Genomic DNA, 6,711 nt, shown 5'->3' with positions numbered 1-6,711 from the left:
TGTGTGACACAGATGGGAATGAGGTGCTGGATTTGTCTTAAAGGAGCTCAAGACCGACTAATGCATTATGTAATAGAGGTCTCTCCTCCAACATGGTACAAATGACACCTCATTCTGACTCTTTTATGCATTCTATGTAGACAACAGGTACCTTTACTTCAGATTTATTTTTGTATTCTTCAGTGCAACTTTTTCCTCTTTTCCATCATTGCTGTTTGTTCAGTTCTACAGGTTTTGCTCAAGTGGTCAGGAAAGCCTTTGAGAGTTGATCTCAAAGTCTGGTTGTGGGATTATTTGGTGTGGTGTTTTGGTTTTGTTTTTTTTCTTAAACTGACTGCAATATTGATGCACGGAGAGATTGGGGCACAACTAATTGGACTCAAGGCATCTTTCTCTTTAGGGCAGATGTCACTCTGTGTATTGAGAGGCCATCCTCCCCAGTTGTACAGATATTTTATATAGACACACGTATGTATATCTGTAGATACATGTTTTTTAACTTTTTGCACTGATCATCACTCAAAGTGAAACCTTGAATTTAAAAAATGGAGAATTTACATTTTCACACAGATTTAAATGTCTAGAGAACCTACTGTCTTTTATTTGATGGAACAATGGCTCAAGGTGTTAGTGACACCCACATGTACTCTGTAGCTGGCTTGCAGTGGCCTATGGGGCTGCTTGCAAGTCCCACGTCAGACTTGCATTCGCTTTCCTAACCTAGAGAATGTCCAGATGTGAGGCGAGTTCTGGCAACTCTGGTTTGGTTAATAGCTGCCCCATCCCACCTCTTTTCATCTCTGGGGCCGGGGGGGTGGAACTTGGGTCATTACCAGCTGCTCAGAAATGGAAGATAGAGCCAGGTGGCTTCTAACAAGGCTTTATTCACAGACTTGACCAATTTGGCTTTAAAATCTTTCCTAGTCTGGTACAGTAATGTGGTACATTACATTAGTCTGGTACAGTAATGTCCAAATTCCTCTCTGTAAAGTTGCATGTAGTATGCAGAATTCAATAAATTATCATCTAAATCAAAGACACAGTAAAATTACCCCCCCAAAACACCCCTAAACATAGACCATGACAGCATATTTCTTACCTAAGGAAAGTAGATGCTTTTTGCTTCTCTGCAAACAAAGGCTGGGGAAGAAATTTTATTTTTGCTACATGTGGCTATATGTAGCTGAAATGAATCTGTTCTAGTGATGGAATCAAAACTCTGAGCCCATTGCATGGGCTTGGTGTGTCCATAGGAAGAGTGAAAAGGTTTGCTAGTAACAGAAGAGAAGTGTTAGCACAAGGATTCCTTTAGATTCCTTCTTAAGTTTGATGCTCTAGGCAGAACATTGCTTTGCTTCTTAAGCATCTGGCAACCTCAGCAGGTCCACTTAACAGCATCTAGGTAAATGACACAATGGTCGGAAGATGTGAGTTGGCACATCTGGCTTTTACCACCTGCTAAATTCTAATCCAGCTGTTGTAAATAAATTGAGTTGTGGCACACACGATCTGTAATCCAAAGGCTTGGTTCATCTTGAAGGTTAGCCTATGAGTTTAATATTTTGGCAACTGACATGCACGCTTCTGAGTTAGTCGATCAGGGAGCTTCTACTGTAACATTCTCTCACACACACGCAGGCGTAATATTTTGTTTCTTCTTCAAGTTCTCAAAGTTCTCTTTTCCAGGGTTCCTGTGCAGGGAAAGGGAAGAGCTCTATTTCTTGGTTTTTATTGTTAGTATGAGATTTTTTTGATAGCAGTGCTCACTGGAGATGGATCTAAACCAAAACCCCTAGATCCAAACAGCCCTGAAATTTTGGGGGAAGTTCAGAGCGGGACCCGAACCCTGTGGCTTGGACCCACCTCTAGTGATAAGTAGTTTTATATGCCAAATGCCGTTTCCCTTTTTGAGACGGAAAGGGAATGCTAATCTGATGCTCTGACAAGCGCCACGGTACCCCTTCCCTCATCTTCTCCCCCCTCCCCCCCCACACTCACGCTCTTAACAGAGTTCTGGCTGACTTAAATTTTGTTTTTTTTTTAAAGATTCTAACGTTTTGTTACAAATAAAAAGTGGCAATATTTTTTTCTGTAATTTTTTCATAGGAAAGCGTCGTTTGTAACAAAGTTGTACAGTTCTGAAGTTTGAGATACAAAAGAAGTACTGTGTGGAACGCTGTAAATGGGGCAGAGATTATTTTATGTACAGTACCATGGGGGGAAATCTTTTAATTCTGGTTGATTCTTAGGAAGAATTTAGTTCTTCACTGTCAGGGTTTGGAATTTCATGGATTTTTTTTCTTGTATAGAATGCTGCATTTAATTGAATAAAAGCAGAAAGCATCACTTGACTGTGTGGGATTTTCTGTGTGGGATTTTTTTGGGGGGGGGGGTACACTTCAGTTCTGATCCCAGCTAGGCTGTTGACTTGCTGTGTTGTCTACAATGAGTTGCTTAGGCTCATACTGCTTCAGGGACCCTAAGGGAACAACTGCTCTTCAGCTGAAGTCGCTGGTATTCAGCACTTCTGAATATTGGGCCCTTTAATCTCTGAGCTTTGCATACCCATATGTGGGGAGGAAAGGAGAGAATATTACTTACCGTCTCTACAAAGGAGTATCTACTTTCCAGATCCCTGAACAAACAGTATCATACGTGCAAAGAAGCATTCATCCACTCTGGTGCTATGCTAGAATCTAGACTTGGAAAGGTCCTTTTTGGTGGACATGAATCATTCCCCTGCCCCCGTACGCTACTAGTGCGTCTTGTCACAATGGGAATTCACCAGTTCACTTCTCTTGGATAGAAAGTGCCATGGCCTACAAATTGCTTGGAAGATTGTTTCCATTCTCTACTTGTATCCCATATGGTAGTCAGGAAGAAGGAAAAAATAGATGGGTGGAGCACTTCAGAAGTGCAAGGGAGCTCAGGGACCACACAAGCCTGGAGGGAGGGGAAGGGCAAGGTCCAAGGGAATCGTCAAATCAAAGGTGAGCGAGCCACTCCTAGTAGCCATGTATTTGCTGACATTCTTTTCAGGCTCTATGCAAAGTCTTGGGGTGTGTAGCGGCAGCTGTGCTCGCTCCTCCCATTCAGTCAGGAGGGTCCCAGATTTATAAACTGGGAGTTGCTGGTGGTGGTTCTGCTGTGAGGCCACCTCATGGCTTGTGTGGTTTGTTTGTTTGTTTTTTGCTTTACCTTTTGAGGTACCCATGTCTGTATAGTAATATCAGAATTCCCCCCCCCATACCTTACATCTGCAAGGTAACGGGCCAATCACAGGACACCTGTTACACCTGCTCCAGCTCCTTAGGGAGTGCTAGAGCTTGTGCTTAGAGGTCAGGGGACCTGGGTTCTGCCCCCAACTCCCTAACTGGCTCCTGGTGTGACCTCATGTGAATTAGGTTCCTTCTGTGCCTCATTTTTCCCCCCCCCCGCCCCAATGGGAAGGGCTGTATTATGAAGGAGCAGTGTTCAGCATCCGCCGCTCCCCCAGGAGGTAAACGGAGGTGAGACCCACCAACTGGGTTTTTAGGGGTTGGGAAAGGATGGTGGAGGCGAATTCTCAACAGTAGAGCGCTACATTTACATACCTTCCTCTCTGCGTAACCCTACTGAGACTTGGCCCTTTTCTCCATCGAAGCCAATTGGTGGCTGTTACCCAAGCTCTCGGAATCTCCCAAAAGAGGGGGCCAACCAAGAAGCAGCAGCACCTGCTCACGGGCAAACGAAGCAGGCCACCAGCCACAATTGTTTTTTTCGTGCCAGTCTCCTCACGATGCTGCATCCAAGGATGCCAAAGGCCTGACTTACTGCCCCAGGTTTTAAGGTTCAACTCCTAAATCCATGTTTAGCACCTACCAGAAGTGGCCTGCAGCTGCAGAGGGAGTTGTGGGGCCTGCACTTTGGAAAATTGGGCCACCAGGCCTCATGGTCGCTTTCTCCATCCACTGACCATTTCTAAATGTGACTTTTTGTTTTTTCCCTAAAGCTCTGCTCTAGGAATTTTTGTGGGGAAGTCCTATGGCCTGTGCTGTGCAGGAGGTCAGACTAGAGGCTCACACTGGTCCTGTCTGGCCTTCGAATCTATGGATTTAAGAATCTGACTTCAGTCAGCCAGGTTTGACAGTCTGGGCCCCAACGGGCAGGCTCAAGAGGCCACCCGCATAGACCTTGGAGCCTTTCAGAGTGGAAATAAACCTGGCTTTGCCCTTTCCTCTCATGGGTTTGGCAGACCTTCTGTTTGCCCTTTGGAGACAAGCGCTTTGTCCTATTGCACCAGGCAGGCATGGCTAGTCCCTGTGCCGCACTGGGGCTCCCCCAAAGCAAATACAACCATTTTATCTGGGTATCCACTCTTCTGCTACACTGCATTAAAAATGCTTCTCTACCTGGCCCTGCCCTTGGTATCAAGACAATATCTTGTGACCTGCTCATGAAACTCTTAACTTCTTCGGCTCATGACAGCCTTGGCCCTCACTTAAGAACATAAGAATGGCCACTCTGGGTCAGACCAAAGGTCCATCTAGCCCAGTATCCTGTCTTCTGACAGTGGCCAGTGACAGGTGCCCAGAGGGAATGACCAGAACAGGGAATCAAGTGATCCATCCCCGGTCACCCATTCCCAGCTTCTGGCAAACAGAGGCTTGTGTCACCATCCTGGCTAATAGCTATTGATGGACCAATCCTCCATGATGGATGCTCAAAGGCAGTCTATGGAGGAAGCAAAAATCCAGCTTGGAAGAGATTGTCATTTAGCACAAATGCTGTTTCCAGTTGACTCTGCAGAGGGAATTGAGGTAGGTGCAGTTCCTTGTACCCTGATGTGGTTGCTAGGGGTGGGGTCAGCTTTTTCCTTCATTCCTAGACAGCTCTCAGGAATCAGCTTATCTTGACACTCATCAATCTAGTTGAGTTGGACAGGGAGAATTGTCCTTGCTGGCATTCCCTGGACCCGAGAACGCCATACACAGCAAGCTATTGAGCAGGCAGCAGTTTCATATCTCTCCGAGCGGCCTTTAAAAGGGTCTATTGCAGTGATCTCTGGGATGGGATACACTGCACGTTAATCTGCCCCGTGGAGGCTGAAGGTGTAAGAAGCAGGTTTGACTTCCTGGTTGGAAGCAGGGCTTGGGAGGTCTCTGGGTGTTGCCTGGTTAGGAGGGGAAGTGTTAATACCACCCAAGAAGTGTGTGAATGCTTCCTGGTGCTTGTACTGAATGCTACTGTCTTATAATGAGTGCAGCGCACTATGCGGGGTTGGGATGGGATTCAAGGCTATTGCCCACTATTGATCAGAGTTATTGCCCAAGGCTATTGATCAGATGTGGTACAGTCGGGGCGGGGGGAATGCAAAAGCCATGGTACTCTGACAACTCCCTTTGTTGTCTCTAGCACTGAGTGACATTGGAGGCTGCCAGGAAGGGGAACTGTGCATCAGACCTGGGTAGAAAGGTGCTGTAATAGGCAGTGATGGCTGTGAGAGGAAAAAGTCAGCAGGTGGTGCTCGCTGGCTGATTCATTACCCAGTCAGTGCCCCCCAGGTGTGTGGTGGTGATAGAAGTGATGCTCATCATGAAATTGTGCTGTTTGAAAGTATTAACCCCCATGTGGTGGCTAACTTCCACCACAGATAACTCCATCCTGCAACTGAAATTCCTCCTCCTGTTTTAAATGGCTGCTGGTGTGTTCCACCCTAGAACTAGCTGTGCTCCAATGACTGGGAACAATAAAATCCCGGTGTAAAGTCATGTGGGCTGGAAGCTGCCATATGCATGTATGTTACTTTTTACACCCATGTCAAATACCTGAGTTTGTGGTGCAAACATCCAAGGAAGTTTGGATTGCAAAGTGAGCCATGTGCGTTTGTGCTCTTGCCCTGCAGTTGCTCACCTTGGGGTGTGTATGCCATTGACTGACTGGTTCTTGACAATGGTTGCAGTTAGATTTTCACCTTCCATCCTGTTCCTGAGTTCTCCCAAAGCCTTTGCTGGCATTCTAGGGTGGCTCACATGCCACTAGGCCAGCTCTTGGCTGAGACATCCCTGTGATGTGCCTCTTTCCTTCTCATTAACTATTCTGGTTCTGCCCACGGGGTCTGCTGGTTTGCAAGGAATGTAAATTCAGCATCTGTCTCCCTAGAATTTAAGGCTGAGTCATCCAGCTGTGATTCACACTCCCAGAATTAAATGTCATGTTGCCTTTTGAGCTCCCCCCCCCCCCCCCATCGCTTCTACAATAATATACAACACCACCCTGGCAACGCAGTAAATTGCAGGCTGTAGTTTGGACTGCATCCTGTCAGCTGCAATGCCCCATTGCCCCCACACGATGGAGGCAGAAGCAAAGATAAGGAACTGCAGTGGAAAAGCTTCATTGAAAGTGAATCCTATTGAAGTACAGTAGTCGAGGGGTATGGCTTTGTGCCCTCTGTGTTTTGATATGGATCAATGCAACAGTGACTGCAAATCCCCCTCTCATTGGCCAAGTCTATGACTGGATTCTCCTTTGCATTTAGGGTTCTTCCCTCCCTCCACCCTGGGACTAATGGCTGAAATCCACCCTGTGGTGACCTCTTATCACAAGGCTTTCAAGCCAGCCCTGTACGGTAGGGCCTGAAAGTTGTTCCCAATTTGTGTCCCCCTGTAGAAGTGCAGTGAGTTGGGTGAGTCTCAGCCAAACTCCTAGTGGGTAGGTACCATCATCAGGCAA

This window comes from Dermochelys coriacea, chromosome 10 (assembly GCF_009764565.3).
Source record: "Dermochelys coriacea isolate rDerCor1 chromosome 10, rDerCor1.pri.v4, whole genome shotgun sequence".
Taxonomy (NCBI): domain Eukaryota; kingdom Metazoa; phylum Chordata; order Testudines; family Dermochelyidae; genus Dermochelys; species Dermochelys coriacea.
This window is presented reverse-complemented; position numbering follows the sequence as displayed.